General features: G+C 36.8%; 1 protein-coding gene across 7 annotated transcripts in view; it reads right to left on the bottom strand.

The window, feature by feature from the left end:
- LOC129893793 (B3 domain-containing protein Os11g0197600-like) overlaps positions 1-17,102 on the bottom strand; it is a 32,406-nt gene extending 15,304 nt beyond the window's left edge. Inside the window, exons 1-3 of one of the 7 annotated variants that reach the window (XM_055969188.1) lie at positions 16,911-17,102; positions 16,373-16,764; positions 1,652-2,530 (exon numbers count right to left, since the gene is read on the bottom strand). The gene's annotated coding sequence lies outside the window, so the exon portion shown is untranslated. Of the gene's footprint in view, positions 1-163; positions 462-1,651; positions 2,902-16,372 lie in introns of those variants that run through there. The other 6 variants (XM_055969183.1, XM_055969186.1, XM_055969184.1 and 3 more) reach the window with 6 other exon arrangements.
- Positions 17,103-19,093: the final 1,991 nt, after the last annotated feature.

Here is a 19,093-nt window from a genome sequence, read left to right as displayed (position 1 = left end):
TAAAGTTATGTCAAATGTACCAAAATACCCTTTAATCTTGTGGCCTTAAACATCCCAAATGGAAAGTTGAAATTGAAGTTTTACCAAAAAAGAAAAGGGGTCATTCTTTTTGAAACAGATTAAAAAGGAAAGGAGGACATTCTTTTTGAAACGGGGGGAGTACCTTTCAAAATGTCTTTCTTCTTATGGAGGGCTTGGAAGTTCAAGGTTCCGGTGGATGATGTTTGAAGCATATGGGTATAAACATAGCTTCAAGATGTTGGTGTTGCTCACAACCACATTCTGAGACAATGTATCATCTTTTTTCTGACCTGCAGCTGTGGAGACAGTTTGCTATTGTTGCACGTACTATGATTGAAGGTCTACAACTATCACATGTGATCACCAAATGGTGGACAACAAATTGTAGTCCAAAGCTGAAACCACTCATGAGCGATGTACCAATTGTGATGATATGGCACCTATGGAAAAGAAGGAATGATCTTAAACATTGGAGACAGTGTTCATTTAAAAGCCTAGTTTATAAGGCTAACAGTGATTTATGGAGATTGGGATTAACTCTATACCCTAGGCTGCAGAATTTTCCTATTGTATGGGCTAACATGATGGTTTTCCATGGAAATTATAAACCACAATTGTACTACACTACAGTATGTTGGAAGCCACTAGAAGGGAACTTGCTAGCGAGCAACACAGATGGTGCCTCCAAAGGAAACCCTGGAAGATGTTCCTATGGATTCTGTTTGAGAAATCAATCTGGAGATCTTATCTATGCTCAAGGGGAGGAAATTTAGGAAGGAACTAATATAGAGGAAGAGGCTACACCTATTAAAGAAGCACATGCACAATGTGCTACTGCGCGTTTATCAGCAATTTGCCTAGAAACAGATTCATTAGTCCTACTCAAAGTCTTAACCAAATCCTGGGAAGTTCCCTGGAACAATGCAACAAGTTGAGGATATCTAGCATATTTCACGACTATGTGAAGTTCAAATTCAGCAAATTTATCGTGAAGGGAACAGGCTGGCAGATTACATAGCTAATTTGGCTCTAGATATACCTGGCCGACTGGAATTTAACTCTTTTACTGAGTTACCTAATCAAGCTAGAAAGCTACTCAATTTGGACAAGCACCAAGTCCCCACATTAAGAATCAAGAAGGAGGGAATCAATTGGCCCAGGATCAAGTGAATAGGAGAACCTTCAATCAACACATGAATACCATATCACAGGAGAGTGGAGCATACAGAAAAAATGATTACATTAGAGGACGACTTCGAAAGGAAATAGAAGCAACTACAACTTTTATTACACATCAGGCAATCAGATTTTAGTCCAAGTCTCTCAAAAATCAAAAAGAGAGGAAAGCAAGTGCACAGTGAGAAGACAATTACAGCAGAGGCGTAGATCTGGAACCAAAGCTTACAGGAGGTGGGATCAACAATCTCAGAGCAGCTATGGTTTCAATTCACAAAACCAAAACAAAGGGCAAACATTTCGCATGAGGCTTGGAAAGAAGCATAGAGTACAAATCGTACCTCAAACCGTCACCAATCAACAATCTTTGAGGAGAGAGGGTATGCAGTGCACAAATATGCCAGTAAAGCTGAAATGGAGAGGACAGATGGGATAAGAAGCTCAAGGAACATACCTAGGTCAAGGATTGAGCTTTGGGATTCACAGTTGGAGACCACAATTGACGGAGCTTCAGGAGACCTCTCAGTTTCCTTATCAAGCTTCTTAAAGCCGATCACATTGAGAAGCCTCAGTCAAAGAGGACAACAAAAGCTCATCTGGAAGCATCCACCTGGGCCGGATTGGGCCGGCCATTTATTTTAACTTTAGTCTCTTTTTCATTTGCCCATTGGGCCTTCTTGTTTATTTGCTTTTGTAGACATTTTGGTTATTTTCAATGTATATGGCCTACGGGTCATATTTAATTTGAAAAAAACGACACTTCATGCTCGCCTCTCTTCTTCTGCTGAAGCGAGCACTTTTTTCATCTTGTGCCCTGAAGTGCTCGACCCTCGCCTCACGTTTTAAGCGCTAAAGAAATGGCTTTTAATAACACTGCAAGTATGTAATCACATAAGCTCCTCTTTTTTTTTTTTTGAGACGGGAACATTTGTGTATATTGACAAGTCAGTACATGGGTTGCACTGAAACCATATTTACAACAAAATCAAAAGACTGAAAAACTGACTCACAATCCTAACAAGATCCTAGGATGTCTACAATTGAGTCAGTATCCTCTAAAGCATATTTGTTTGCACCAGAAACAAAAAAGTCCAATGCAATTTAGTTTGATCATCTGTAGAACACAGTTTTTGCTCTCAAAACATCTTGAATTTCTTTCCTTCCATATTGTCCACCAGATGCAAGATGGGACAATTCTCCGTCTGTCTGTCTGCAGCTCCTACACCTATTTCATCCCAACTATATAACAAGTGAGTTATTTTGTTAGGGATGATTCATAACCCAGCTAATGCCCCTAAGGCTAACAAAAATCCTCCACAGCTGTGTAATTATCCTGCATTGTAGAAATAGATGACTAACTGTCTCAACCTCATCACCACAAAGGTAACATCTGGAACACAAATAGAATTTCATCTTCTTGAGATTCTCTTGTGTCAAACTATAGGTTACAGATCCCTCACTTCCCCTGCTTTTGGTAGCTCCACTTCTTGCTTTCGGTGGGGACACATATATCTTATTCAGCCGGAAACAGCCGTCCTACCTTGGTAGGAGTAAAGTCTGCGTACACTCTACCCTCCCCAGACTCCACGATGTGGGATTTTACTGGGTGTTGTTGTTGATAGTCATTATCTTCAGTTTAGAGGCTTCATAAACAATCTTTTTGGGTTATGTATTCAATTATGTGTATTTTTTAGAATGATAAGAAAATGCATAAAGACATTTATATTGAGCAACTTGACAATTACACATGCATGTAAACCTGCTTTGGAGTTGGAGCATACGAGCTCACATGGACCGTTGAACTGATATTCGGACCTGGGGTCTATAAGTCCACAGGGGACCCATCTTGATGAGTCTTAATCCATTGCTTCAAAGATGTTCCATCAGTCCCATGATTTAGTGGCCTCAAAACAAATTTGTGGCATCCCGATGTGCCTCCTCCTCCTTTCTAGTGGACCATCTTTAACCAATATTTACATGAATTTTGTATTTGCTCTATGCAAGGGGGGAAGAAATTTGTGGGAAGATAACATTCTTTGTCCGTAGAAGAGAGAAGGCTAACCACCCCAATGAAGTATGTGAATTGGGCACCCGCACGTGCATGTTGATACATGGAAAAAGATATCCCTCACCAATTGTTAGCTCTTTCTTCAAAGTAATGATCGACAGGCATTTCTCCAAAGTTCTGGTCTAATATGATCTTACATTTGTTTTATATTTCTTTTTTGTTTTTGAGTTCAAAGCCTCCTAAAGAAAGCATTGGTTTTTATTAACAATATATGTTTAATTTGTTCTTGTATTTATCAAAGTTACGTGTTATATCCAATAGCTTGTATTTGGAATATCATCCAATATCATCTTAAGAAAATTTTGGGTGGAATACAAGCAATTTGACGTAACAAGTAACTTTGATAAATAAAAGAACAAATTAAACATATATTATTTTTAAAAACCGATGCTTTCTTTAAGAGGCTTTGATCTCAAAAACAAAAAAGAAATATAAAACAAATGTAAGATCATATTAGACCAGAACTTTCGAGAAATGCGTGTCGATCATTACTTTGAAGAAAGAGCTAACAATTGGTGAGGGATATCTTTTTCCATGTATCAACATGCACGTGCGGGTGCCCAATTCACATACTTCATTGGGGTGGTTAGCCTTCTCTCTTCTACGGACAAAGAATATTATCTTCCCACAAATTTCTTCCCCCCTGCATAGAGCAAATACAAAATTCATGTAAATATTGGTTAAAGATGGTCCACTAGAAAGGAGGAGGAGGCACATCGGGATGCCACAAATTTGTTCTAAGGCCACTAAATCATGAGACTGAGGAACATCTTTGAAGCAATGGATTAAGACTCATCAAGATGGGTCCCCTGTGGACTTATAGACCCTAGGTCCGAATATCAGTACAACGGTCCATGTGAGCTCGTATGCTCCAACTCCAAAGCAGGTTTACATGCATGTGTAATTGTCAAATTGCTCAATATAAATGTCTTTATGCATTTTCTTATCATTGTAAAAAATACACATAATTTAAATAAGCATATTCTTACAAGCCTCTAAACTGAAGATACTGACTACATAAAACGAATAACTGAATAAGAATATATGTGTCCCCACTGAAAGCAAGAAGTGAAGCTACCAAAACCACGAGAAGCGAGGGATCTCTACCCTATAAATAGAACGTTAGTACAATCCACCAGACTCCGAGTGTTTCAACATCCCTCTCACTAAAGTTAGAACAAGGTTTAAATAATCATGTAATAACATAAACTTTGAAAAGGAAAGGTTCATAAGAACTCATCACGTAAATAATGTCACATTTAAGCAACCACCACAATATATTTCTTAGTTAAGTACATTTCCTTCTTTAGCTATTAGATAGTTCTAGTGGACTGAATGTTTCTTAGTTGTGGCGATTAGTAACCCGTTTTACTGTTACTCATAGCCATTTATACGGCCATCAAATCTTTTGTGCCTTATTATGGCAATATTAGCAACCCTCAATACAGCTGCTTGTGTAACCCTTTATACCATCATCATTCATGGTGTGCCTAATTATGGAAAAACTAGCAACTCTTTGTAATGTTACTCATAGCCCTTTATACAATTACCATCAAGTTATGTCTCATTATGAAAAAGTTAGTAACCCTTTGTATAGTTACTCGTAACCCTTTATACCGTTACCATTCATGTTATGCCTCATTATGGAAAAATTAGTAACCCTTTATAAGGTTACTCGTAACCTTCTACACAGTTACCATTTCATTAAGGTTTGATTTTAAATCTTCAGGCTTTTAACCGTAACATAGTTATGGCACTTAAAGCACATCGTAGAATTCTTCATTTTAGAGCATGAAAATCAAATCTTTAAACACTTCATAACAAGTATGATGAAACTTCAAATTTACATAATTTCATCAATAAATTTGAAAACAAAAACATGGCTTTGAAAGCTTAAAAGAATACTTCTTTCATATATTGATGACATGTAAAGCTTAAGTCAGATAATCATGAATATTGTGAGCTCACTCGCTCTAATTAAACTCACATTATCACAAACCATATCGACAACAAAATCAAAAGACTGAAAACTGACTCACATAGGATGTCTATAATTAAGCCAGTATCCTCTAAATATATTTGTTTGCACCAGAAACAAAAAAGTCTAATGCAATTTAGTTTGATCATCTGTAGAATACAGTTTTTGCTCTCAAAACACCTTGAATTCCTTTCCTTCCATATTGTCCACTAGATACAAGATGGGACAATTCTCCATCTGTCTCTGTCTGCAGCTCCTACTCCTGCTTCCTCCCAACTATATAACGAATGAGTTATTTTGTAGGCATGACCCAGCTAATGCCCATAAGGCTAACAAAAATCCTCCACAGATGTGTAGTTATACTGCATTTTATAGAAGTAGATGACTAACTGTCTCAACCTCTTCACCACAAAGGTATAATCTGGAACATAAAGAGAATTTCCTCTTCTTGAGGTTCTCTTATGTCAAAACAGCCTCTCTTGCCAATGACCAAGTAAAACAGACCACTTTGAAGGGGATTTTGGTCTTCCATATATGCTTCCATGGCCAATGTTGTGTCTGTTGGTTTCCTTGGTTCAAGAACTTGTAAGAAGAATTCACCTTGAATATTCCCTTGCTATCTAATTTCCACCAAAGCCTATCTGCTTCATCATTAGTACCTTTAAACTCCTCCAACATTCTGAAGAACTCAATGATATAATCAATTTCCCAGTCATTGAGGTTCCTCCTGAATTGAATGTCCAAACCTTATTGTGTCCATATGTCAGCCACACTCGCTTCCTGTTGTACTGCCATACCAGCTAATTCAAGGAGCAGACCCTTTAAACTATCAAATCTCAGCCACTTATCCTCCCAAAAATGAGGTCCTGCAACCATTTCCTACTTTAATATTGGTGTGGTTCTTCATAAAAGGCCATAGTACTCTAATTGATCTCCACACACTAACCCCGTGTGAAGTAATTACTTCCTTTGTCATCCACCTATCCTCCTCGCCATATTTGATTTTGATAACCTTACTCCAGATTCAATCTGAGAGCCTTACTCTGTAACTTAAGGTTTTTAATGCCAAGCCCCCCTTGTTTTTTCTCCAAAGCACTTTGTTCCATTTAACTAGGTGAAGTACTCTTGAGTCAGTTTCCGTATTTCCTTTCCAAAGAAGTCCCTTCTAGCCTTGTCCAACCTCTGTATGACACCATTTGGAATGGAGAAAATGGACATCATGTAGGTAGGAAGAGCATCCAACGCTGAATTTATGAGAGCAACTCTTCCTCCTAATGATAAATAATGTCACTTCCATCCAGATAGCTTCTTTTCACACTTCTCAATCACAGAGCTCCAAATGTTCATGGACTTTGATTTGGCTCCCAAGGGCATTCCAAAATAGGCGGTACATAGAGCTGTCAAAATAGGCTTGGCCCGTGAGGCCGGACCAACCCAACCCTTGAACTAAGTGGGGTTGGGCTAAATTTTTCCAGTCCATTTAAGAATGAGGATTTTTAGCCCAAGCTCATTTGGCCCGTCAGTCTCATGGGCTCAACCCGCAAGCCTCAGAGGTCAGCCCGTGAATCATGAATTTTTAAAATATTTATTATATTTATTTTAAGTAGTGTCTTATTTTGCCAAATCTTCAGCAACTAGGCAATTCAAGTTATTATAACTATGAGTCTTTGACCTCTTTCACTTTTGTGTTTATGCCTAATTTCTCGTTTCTTCTTTCTTGTCTAGTTTATGAAAAAATGATCATGTGATGTATGCTGTTATGATGAATCTTATAATTGTTGACTATTGTATCTTGCATGTTCTATTGTTTTGTAAGTATTCCACTAAAGTGTGGAACTCATGGACATGTGAATTTTTAACGTATTAGTGTTGTGTTGATCAATGTTCGATAGTCTTTCTAAGAGGCCAATGTTGTCTATTTTTTTGATTGAAGGGCCAACCTGTCCCAACCCGTAGCCCGCTTAGGGCTGAGTTGGGCTGCTATTTTATAGGCTCTTTAGTTAAAAGGGACAGCTCATCCTAACCCATTTAACTCACTAGCCCTTTTGGGTTGGGTTGGGTTGGGTTGGGCTGGGCCAGCCCATTTTGACAGCTCTAGCGGTAGGTAAAGCTCCTACTTCCCCACCCAGAATCCTAGACAGCTCCTCCATGTTTGTAACCTCATTGATAGGGAACAACAAACTCTTCCTCCAATTTATATGCAAACCAGAGACTCCTTCAAATAATACCAGGATTGATCTCAAGATCAACAGTTGGCCTTCATCAGCATCACAAAAGATTAAAGTATCATTTGCATGCATACTGGGATGTGTGATTTCCAGTTTGGGGACAGAATTTAAGTTTGTTGCCACCTCAAAACCTCTTAGACAGTTGGTGCTTCTTGCTACCTTGATCATATAATTCAAACCCTCCATGGCTATGATAAACAAGAAAGGAGACAAGGGGTCCCCCTGCCTCAAACCTCTTTGATTTGGGAAAAAAACCTTCTGGTGATCCATTAATCAGAACAGAGAATCTAACAGATGAAATCCAAAATCTCACCCATTTGATCCATTTCCATCCAAATCCCATACATGAAAGTATATTCAGAAGGTATTCCCAGTTTACATGGTCATAAGCCTTCTCAATATCCAATTTACATAATATTCCTGCCTTCCCCTAGGATATTCTAGAATCCACCACTTCATTAGCTATCAGGATGGCATCCATTATTTGCCTGTTTAATATGAAAGCCATCTGTTGAATATCAACCAACTTGTCTATCACTTTCTTAATCTTTCTGTAAGTACCTTTGATAGCAACTCGTAGACACTACCTATGAGGCTAATAGGTCTGAAGTCTCTCAGTTCATTAGCTCCTGTGTTCTTTGGAATTAATGCAATATAGGTGGCATTAAAACTTTTCTCAAAAACACCATTTGCATAAAAATTTCTTAAAGTACCCATGATGTCCTCTTTCAGAACATCCCAACATTTAATATAGAACCCCATTGTGGAGCCATCAGGACCTGGCGCTTTGTCCATGGCACACATCTTCAAACAGGAAAGTACCTCTTGTTCATCAAATTCACCTTGTAAAGCTTCCTTCTCTGCTTCAGAAATCATATGACAATTTATCAGATTGCTTGTGGGTCTTCTAACCAATGTTTCTAAATACAATTTTTGATAAAAGCCAGTGATTTCCCCTATGATCCTCTCTAACTCCACTATGGTTGTGCCTTGAACCACTAACTGATCAATGTTATTATTTCTCGTGTGCATTGGCCAGCTTGTGGAAGTAGATGGTGTTTCTGTCCCCCTCTTTTAGCCAGAGGGCTCTAGATCTCTGCCTCCATCCTGTTTCCTCATTTTTGAGATGCTCTTCATACTCAATCAGAAGAGATGCCTTCCAGGCAGAGTCCTCTTCTGTCAACAATCTGTTTTCTTGGATAGCCTCTAATATGGCCAGCTGACACAGATTCTGTCTTTTCAGTTCCCAGATTACCCATGTTGGTCCTGCTCCACTCTTTAAGTTTCCCCTTTATTGCTTTCAATTTTCAAGCCAAGATGTGATCAGATTTCCCTGTGAATTCAAGAGACTCCCACCACCCTCTAATTTTGTCTGCAAAACCATCAGTGTTTAGCCATCAGTTGTCAGATTTGAAATAAGATTTGTTTGGACCCAACTCTCCACATTGAAGTGCCACCGGGTTGTGATCAGATACCAACCTCTGCATTAGATCTAATTAATCTTGGTGAAACTGTCATTCCATTCTTTGGAAACTAAAACTCTATCTATCCTGGATGCCACATTGTTACCGTGAGAAATATAGGAGAAAAACATTATAGAATTGTATCTTTACATTATTACAAAGAGATCCTATTTATAGGCATTACAATACAATCATTTACCAAGTAGGGTACTAATTACTATTTCTATTCTTATTGTTCTAAGTAGGATTGTATATACATATTCCTATTCTAACACTGCCCTTAAAGCTAGTACATACAAGTCATATGTACCTAGCTTGTTACAAATGTAATTAATATGAGGACCGATGAGGGGCTTGGTGAGATATCTGCAAGTTAATCACTCGACTTTACAAAATTCTCAATGTGCTTAGTTTTCTCATGAATACTAAATTTGATGTATAATGTCAGTCAATCTCAATGTGCTTGGTCTTCTCATGAAATACTGGATTTGATGCATAATGTCAGTCAATCTCAATGTGTTTGGTCTTCTCATTAAAATACTGGATTTGATGCATAATGTCGATAAAACACAAAGTGATAAATTTCCGAATTGCAGTGTTGAACTTCCCAAACCAAGCTTGAGAAGACTGTTTCAGACCATAGATTGACTTACACAATCGACATACAAGGCTACCAGACTCCCCTTGAGCAACAAAATTAGGTGGTTGCTCCATATAGACTTCTTCCTCAAGATCATGGAGAAAAACATTCTAATTAAAAAGCCAATGGAGAACGACAATCATAGATATGCTATTTTAGCCACGAAAGAGAAAACATCACTCCAATCCAACACAAATATCTGAGTATATCCTTCTTTTTTTGGCAGAAGTAATCTGAAACAGAAAGCAAACACTACAGAAAAACTCAGATCTGTCGGAAACAATGATATGCTCGCTGGAGAGTGCTCGAAATCTGGTATAAAATATATGAATCGTCTCGAAATCAAGAGATGAGTAGATCTTAAACAAGAAAGTCACTATAAAACTGGCTGGAACATGCTCATGTGCTTGATTATTAGATTTGATAGCTGAAAGAGGTCAGAATTTTAGAAATAGAATTATATAGGTAGGGTCAAAATGATGGCACGACCCTACTGATAAAGAGAATTATATGGATAAGGTTGGCTTGATGACACAACACTACTAAGAAAGAGAATTATATGGATAGGGTCGGAATGATAGCACGACCCTATGCAATTAAATTTGAGGAGTCACCCAAAAGGCGCATGGAACTACGCAAATCAAATCTGAAAAGTCATCGAAAAGACACGGTGCTACGCAACTCAAATATGAAAACTAGTTCAAAAAAATTCACAGTACTACGCAAATTAAATATGAAAAAGTAGTCACCACAGAGATGCACGGGGCTACGCAAATTAGATATGAGAATATAGTCACCAAGAAGTTACACGGTGACTCCGACTTTTGCTAACATAATCATTGGCCAGAGGGGCGACATATATGGGTAATAGCTGCCCGCCGGCAGCAGAAGCTCTTTGATTCTCTACCATGATCGTAGAAGCTCTGATACCATTTGAGAAATATAGAAGAAAAATATTATTGAATTGTGTCTTTACATTATTACACAGAGATCCTATTTATAGAAACTACAATACAATCTTTTACCAAGTAGGATATTAATTACTATTTCTATTATTATTATTATTATTCTAGATTGTATATACCTATTCTTATTCTAACAGTTACTATCTCCTTCGAACCAGGTATAACTGTCCCCTTCCAGTTGAGGGTCTATCAACTCCATGTCTTCAATGAAATCTGAGAGTTCCGCCATGGCTATTGATCTTCTTCTACAGTTTCTCTTTTCTAACGGGAATCTTGTGACACATTAAAATCACCACAGACAACCCAAGGCCCCTAAAAAGTCTCCAGACAGCTCCTACGTCCTCCCATACATGTTCTTTTTCAATTCTGCAATTTGGAGCATATACTCCTGTTATATGACACCTAAAATCTTGTAATTGTGCCTCAAATTTAAAGGTTAAAGTTTATGATCCTTCTTCCAACACTTCTCCTTTCCATGATCTACTGTCCCATATCATCAAAGTACCTCCTCTGGTACCACTAACTTGTAAGCAAGCAAACTTCACCCATCTCCCACCCCAAATTTCTTTAATAAAATCTTTGATATCCCCTTCTAATTTTGATTCCTAGAGGCAAACTATGTTGCATTCCAATTGTGAATCAAACTCTTCACAAATCACCTTTTATCCCCACTATTCAGACCCCTTACATTCCATGACACAATTTTTACCTTCATGGCAACAACTTTCCCTCCTTCCCCTTGTCTCTCTTCTTTTTTTGTCTTTGAATTTGACATCAAAGGAGGCAAGTCTTATAAGCTTCGGTACCCCTTTATACCTTGGCCTTTTGGTGATGCTTTCACTCTCCATCCTCCTTGCCTATCTACAGGTGTCTATCTGCATGAGAAGCTCCGGTGTCTCTTCCTCATGCCCCTTGAAGTCTATTCCAAAGACTTTCCGTAAATTAATTAAATTTTGTCCTACCTATGTTAAGGTCTCCTTATCTTTTCGAAGGAGTCGAACTTGGTCTGTTGAATTGGCATAGCATCCTCAACCACCTATTCTTCAATTTGTATATTGCTAACTAGGATTGTGATGACGTGATGATCGGTTAAAATTTGACCCTTTGCCCCCCTATTACTGGCAATTTCTATCACCATTTCCTCCGGCAATAATTACTTCTGCATATTTACAGTTCCCAAGTTTTTTAATGAGTTTCTTGGTGTCGCATCGGTCTCCTGGTTGGAAGACTCCAAGGCCAGAGCATTGTTTCCGCTTGTTTCCTCTAAATGAGGGTTGAAGAGGTATTCAAACATTGGCCTCATTAAGTCATTAAATATGACTTGGGCTGCTTCATCAGGCCCAATTCTCTTATTTCTTCTATTTGTAAGCTTAAAGTCTGTGTTTGAGACATTAAAATGGCCATCTCCTTCTCATGTGACTTGTTTAAGTCATTTAAATGGATACCAGTTGTCTCTGCTCCTCCCACGTGATCTCTCTGTCCTGCACTAGAGTTTGACTTAGACCCTTGACCTTTTCATGTACCAAAGACTCCTTTTGTACAAAAGTCCAAAGGATTTAATGGACCTTTGAATCCTTCATTAAATTCCTCCATCTCTGGCGAAGCTCTCAAAAATCGAACCTTTTATACCACCCAGATAGGAATGAAAAAATTTATCCATCTCTTTCTAGCAGAAACTCGTTTGGACAATTATCTCCATCCCCTGTAACTCGAATTCTGCCCATTTTAAAAGGTTCTTCAAGTCTGTCTCTTCTTCTCTTGAGATCCAACCTTTACACAAATTCTCAATCTCTTTGAATACTTGTTGAGACCAAAGTTGCAGCGGCATTCCCAAGGCACAGATCCAAGTGGTGTTTGATTTTTGTGTTGTAGGTACACAACCAATAACTGGGTTCCACCATTGGAGGCTGACTTTGGTCTTCTTCCATTTTCATTCCTTCTGAATTACTTGCTCTGCCACATTCCTATTTAGAAATTCAAAAAGGAACATGGTGAAAATCTCGTAAATATTGATCTTTGCTTTCGACGCAACCGAGGACCATATCCTGAAGTCTGATAATGACTACATAAAATGGATGTAATTATGCGCATTTTTTAAATTACATTCAATTATGGGTATTTTTTACAATGATAAGAAAATGCATAAACACATTTATATTGAGCAACTTGACAAGTACACATGCATGTAAACCAGCTCGGAAGTTGGAGCATATGAACTCACCTGGACTGTTGAACTGATATCCAAACCTGGGTTTATAAGTCCCCTAGGGACCCATCTTGATGAATCTTAATCCATTGAGGCCACTAAATCATGAGACTGATGGAACATCTTTGAAGCAATGAATTAAGATTCATCAAGATGGGACCCCAAGGGACTTATAGACCCTAGGTATGAATATCAGTTCAACAGTCCATGTGAGCTCATATGCTCCAACTATAGAGCAGGTTTATGTGCATGTGTACTTGTCAAGTTGCTCAATATAAATGTCTTTATGCATTTTCTTATCATTGTAAAAAATACACATAATTTAAACATGTATTTTCTTACAAGCCTCTAAACTCAAGACAATGACTACATAAAACAAATAACTGAATAAGAAAATATGTGTCTCTACTGAAAGTAAGAAGTGGAGCTACCAAAAGCACAAGAAGCGAGGGATCTGTAGCCTATAGTCTAGACGTCTGCAAAATTGGCTCCTATATTGTACCGCAAACCATCGTTAATTCCCAACAAAGAGAACGTTAGTTAAATCCACCAGACTCAGAGAGTTTCAGCATCCCTCTCACTAAAGTTAGAACGAGATTTAAATAAACATGTATGTAATAACATAAACTTTGAAAAGGAAAGGTTCATAAGAACTCATCACGTAAATAATATCACATTTAAGCAACCACCACTACATATTTCTTAGTTAAGTACATTCCTTCTTTAGCTTTTAGATAGTTCCAGTTGACTGAACATTTCTTAGTTGTGGCAATTACTAACCCTTTTTATGGATACCCATAGCCGTTTATACGGGCTACCAAATCTTTTGTGCCTTATTATAGCAATATTAGCTACACTCTATTCGACTGCTCGTAACTCTTTATATGATCATCATTTATGGTGTGCCTAATTGGAAAAACTAGTAACTCTTTGTATGGTTACTCGTAACCTTATATACAATTACCATTTATGTTATGTTCAATTATGAAAAAATTATTAACCCTTTGTACAGTTGATCATAACCCTTTATACCATTACCCTTCATGTGATGCCTCGTTACGTAAAAATTAGTAACCCTTTATAAGGTTCTGCATCTTTCTTTGTTACTTTTGGCTCCATCTTCATTACCTGTCTGTAGCTCTCTATCTACATGACAAGCACTAGTGTCTCTTACTCATGTCCCCGGAAGTCTATTCCAAAGATTTCTCCCAATTTAATTAAATTTTGGCTTACCCATGTTGAGGTCTCCTTACCTTTTTGAAGGAATCTAACTTGATACTGTTGAATTGGCTCAGCATCCTTAACCACCAAATCTTCAATTTCTATATTTTTGCCTAGGACTGTGTTGATGTGATTATCTGTTAAAATTTGACCCTTCGCCCCCCCTTATTGTTAGCAATTTCTATCGCTATTTCCTTCGGCAATAATTCCTTTTGAATATTTACGGTTCCCGAGTTTTTTGATGAGTTTCTTGGGGTCGCATCGGCATCCTGGTTGGAAGACTCCAAGGCCAGAGCATCATTTCTATTTGTTTCCTCTAAATGAGGGTCGAAGAGGTATTCATATATTGGAATTACTAAGTCATTAAAGATTACTTGGGATGCTTTATCAAGCCCAATTCTCTGATTTCTTCTTATTTGGTAAGCTCAAAGTCTGTGTTTGAGACTTTCAAATGACCATCTCCTTCTCATGTGACTTGTTTAAGTCATTTAAATGGATTGCATCTGTCTCTTCTCCTCCCACATGATTTGCATGTCCTTCACCAAAGTTTGACTTAGTACATGTTTGGCTTAGCTTATTTAAATCAGTTTATAAGTTGTTTTTCACATTATAAGTTATTTTAGATAATCTAAGCCAAACATGCCCAATTAATTTTTGGGGGCTTATTTTAAGCACAAAATGATTTTAAGTTGACAAGTCAAACACTCAAAAAAGCTGAAAACAGCTTATAATTTTTTTCAGCAACTTATAAGCCAATCCAAACAGGCTCTTAGGCCCTTTTCCTTTCCCTGTACCAAAGACTCCTTTCGTCCAGAGGTCCAAAGGATTTAATGGACCTTTGGATTCTTCGCCAGATTCCTCCATCTCTGGTGAAGCTCTCAGAAATCAAACCTTTTTTCCACCCAGATAGGAATGAAAATTTTTATTCCATCTCTTTCTAGCAAAACCTCATTTAGACAATTACCTCCAACCCCTGTAATTCAAATGTTTGCCCATCTTCAGTGGTTCTTCAAGTTTGTTTCTTCTTCTGTTCAAACCCAACCTCCACACAAATTCTCTATCTCTTTGAATACTTGTTGAGACTTGAGACCAAAGTTGCAGCGGCACTCCCAAGACATGGATCCAAGTGGTGTTTGATTTTTGCATTGCAAATACACAACCAATAACTAGGTTCCACCATTCGAATGCCTTTGGTCTTATTCCATTTCCATTCCTTCTAAATTATTTGCTCAATATAAATGTGTTTAGCATTTTCTTATCATTGTAAAAAATACACTAAACTGAAGACAATGACTACATAAAATAAATAATTGAATAAGAATGTTTGTGTCTCTACTGAAAGCAAGAAGTGGAGCTTCCAAAATCCAGGAAGCGAGGGATCTCTAGCCTATAGTCTGCAAAACTAGCTCTTATGTTGTACCGCAGACCATTGTGAATTCCCAACAAAGAGAACGTTAGTAGAATCCACCAGACTTAGAGAGTTTCAAAATCCCTCTCACTAAAGTTGGAACGAGGTTTAAATAAACATGTATGTAATAATATAAACTTTGAAAAGAAAAGCTTCATAAGAACTCATCACGTAAATAATATCACACTTAAGCAACCACCACTACATATATCTTAGATAAGTATATTTCCTTCTTTAACTTTTAGATAGTTCCAGTCAACTGAACATTTATTAGGTGTGGCGATGAGTAACCCTTTTTACGGTTACTAGTAGTCGTTTATACGGCCACCAAATCTTTTGTGCCTTATTATGGCAATATGAGCAACCCTCTATATGGCTGCTCGTAACCCTTTATACAATCATCATTCTTGGTGTTCCTAATTATGGAATAACTAGACACTCTTTGTATGGTTACTCGTAACTCTTTTAACAATTACCATTCATGTTATGTCTTATTATGAAAAAATTAGTCACCCTTTATATAGTTACTCGTAACCCTTTATACCGTTACCATTCATGTTATGCCTCGTTATGAAAAAATTAGCAATCCGTTATAAGGTTACTCGTAACCTTCTGTACAGTTAAAATTTCATTAAGGTTTGGTTTTAAATCTTCAGGCTTTTAACCTTAACATAGATATGGCACTTGAAGCACATCGTAGAATTCTTCACTTTAGAGCAAGAAAATCAAATCTTTAAACACTTCATAACAAGTATGATGAAACTTCAAATGTACAAATTTCATCAATAAATTTGAACGAAAATATGGCTTTGATAGCTTAAAAGAATACTTCTTTCATATATTGACGACATGTAAAGCTTAACTCAGATAATCATGAATATTGTGAGCTCACTCGCTCTAATTAACTCACATTATCATAGAAATATATTTCATCAAACATCTTGTGGGCATGACTTTCTTGAAGAGTAAAACTCTAGTAAAGGAAAGTCTTAACTCACCTCAAGGTTCTTCCTTTGTAGCAAGGCTAACTTTTGTGCTAGCCAAACTCTAAAACATAAAACAGCCAGGGGGGAATGCTACCTGGAGTTTCAACCTCAAACTTATGCTTCTTGTTGAAGGAATCAACAGGGCGACTTCCATTGTTTTTGCAAGCTGAAAAATCTCCAGCTAGAGGAATTGAAGCTGATATTGGCATTAGTAACAATGCAATAGCTACTTTACCATCTGGTCCATACTTCCTAGGTCTTCCCCTCTTCTTCTTCTCCGTCTCTTTTGTCACAATTGATACAGTAAACTCAATATTATTACTCTCACTCCTTGGGGCTACTTTGTAGCTTTTAGGAGCTTAATCTCTTTTAACGGTAACCGAAGAACTATTAACTCCTTCTTTCTGCTTAATTCATATAAAAAATAATAAAATAAGCAAAATCCTGAAAAGTCCAAATAACTTAAGCCCCAAAACATCAAAAATATTTTTTTTTCAAGAACTCAAAACCCCAGAATAACAAGAGACTAAATGCCAAGAAAAATACAAACTCAGCAAATCTGCAAATGTTGTGTCTACAGAAAGATCATCTGACCATGTGCAGTGGAAAGCTAACGACTAACTGTTATTCTGCTACTGCAGAAGAAACTAATTTTATGAAAATGGGAAGAAAATATGTACTGGAAATTAGGGTTTTTTTTGTAGGAAAAAGGTGAAGGACCAAAAAGGAAGTTGGAAATTCGGGAAAAATAATTTAAAATTTTAGTAAAACATGGAAATTTAAGTACTCTAAAATGATTTGGCATCCGTTTTGGAAATTTAATAAATGATGTTTTTTAAAATGGCAAATTTCAGCGAATTAAAAAAGGAAAAAAAAACTCCCTCTAAAAGTTATGTCGGAAGCATACATATTAAAGTTGATCATTCAAACAGCATCTGGCATCCTTTATTTTGATAATAAAATTGTATTGTCTTACTATGAAATTTTTGTGAAAAATTAAAGTTTGATATTTTGAAATATCATAAGAGATTTAGTGAAGTTTCTAGAAAGGTCTAGAGTCTCATCTATAGAAAATTAAATATTCATAGTAATTTATAGAATAATCTAGATCTTGTAGTATCTAAAAACCATCTGAAAAGTAAAAATAGGGGATGGTCTTATACTTTTGTATTCAACCAAACCCAAAATCAAAATTCAAAACGAGTTATCCTTTTTAGAATTCTCATTTTCCTTTCTAACTTCCTCTTCTTTGATTAAATTTTTCCATCTTAATTAACGATTTTAAGCTAAAAGAAAATTTACTAAATTTTTCTTCTAGTATTCTCTACATGGTATCTGAGCCATAGCCAATAGTAATCTATTGATTTCTGAATTTTATTTCAAGACCGAATTAGTGAAAAATTCAACTGTTTCTCTAAATGAATTTCAACAATCGTGCTAACGAACTGGGGATGGAGTTGTTGAATCAGTCCTATTACAAAGGTATGGAAGATATGTAAGGAATCATACCTTGTGGACGAGAATTTGTGTTATGTTATAGTAGGAGTAAACCAAATCCCCTTTTACTGGCGAATCAGAAAATAGCAGTGCATACAAGAAGTGAAAACAAATTAATGCAAAAGCGGAGTTCATCCATATGAGGTCAATCTCCTCCAACTTATTTGATCATATTATATATAGTGTAAATCAACTCATGAAATATGGAGGACCTTCAATCGTTTGTTCAACCAGAAGAATGAAGCGTGACTACAAGTTTTGGAGAATGAATTGACTAACACCACTCAAGGTAATTTTTCTATCGCCGAGTATTTTTTCAAGATTGAGTACTTATGTTCTGAAATATCTGTATTAAATTCGGATGAGGCTATCTTTGAAGCACGAATGGGAAGAATTGTTATTCATGATTTGAAATCTGAATATATTTCATTTTTAACACTGATTCAAGGATGGGATCAACAACTATCCTTGGATGAGTTTGAGAATTGGTTGTCGCCACAAGAGCTACTAGCCAAGCAAATAATTGGGGTATCAATAAAAAAAGATGAAGAAAATATTCTTATAGCCAACAAGAGGAAATGTAAAGGAAAAGTAGTAAGATAGCTACATTCTCGATTGCAAAGTGGTTTAACTTCGCCTAAAAAAGAGGAGAGTCTACTAATAACTATAAGACTCTTAAATGTTATTGGTGTGACAAAATAGGACACATAAAAAAATTTATTGAGTCAATGAGAGCTATATAGCTCAAACTGAGAGAGTTACTAAAAACGAAGGCTAAAAAAGTGTTTCGTAATTGAGACTTGAGCAATAGATGTCATGACTTGCATCAATTACGAAAAAAACTGAATCATGAATTCAGAATAAAATATAGTTTGTCACATGAAAACGGAAGGCGTATTGTCATCAATAAAAAGCAAAAATATTATAAAGACATTCAGACTTGTAATAGCAGATGCTATGGAGGGGGGGAAAAGCAGATCTAGCAACTGGCAATAAAAATTTGGTTGTGAAGGATGATGAAACGAAATTCGAGAAGGCAATGTCTAAAACTACATATATCAATGGTGATCATTTTGGAACATGGAGGAAACTATAGCGAAAGCTGAAGTCTTTGATCAATCATTTGACATATTAAGGTCAATCATTGTCGCAGAACAAATATTAGAAGCAGATAAAGAAGAAAAAGATCAAATAAATGAAGAAGTTGATCTTTAAAACTCAATTTCGGAAGGAGAG

The sequence above is a fragment of the Solanum dulcamara genome, chromosome 7, assembly GCF_947179165.1.
Source record: "Solanum dulcamara chromosome 7, daSolDulc1.2, whole genome shotgun sequence".
NCBI lineage: Eukaryota > Viridiplantae > Streptophyta > Magnoliopsida > Solanales > Solanaceae > Solanum > Solanum dulcamara.
The sequence above is the reverse complement of the archived record's forward strand: the minus strand, read 5'-3'. Positions and strand labels throughout refer to the sequence as shown.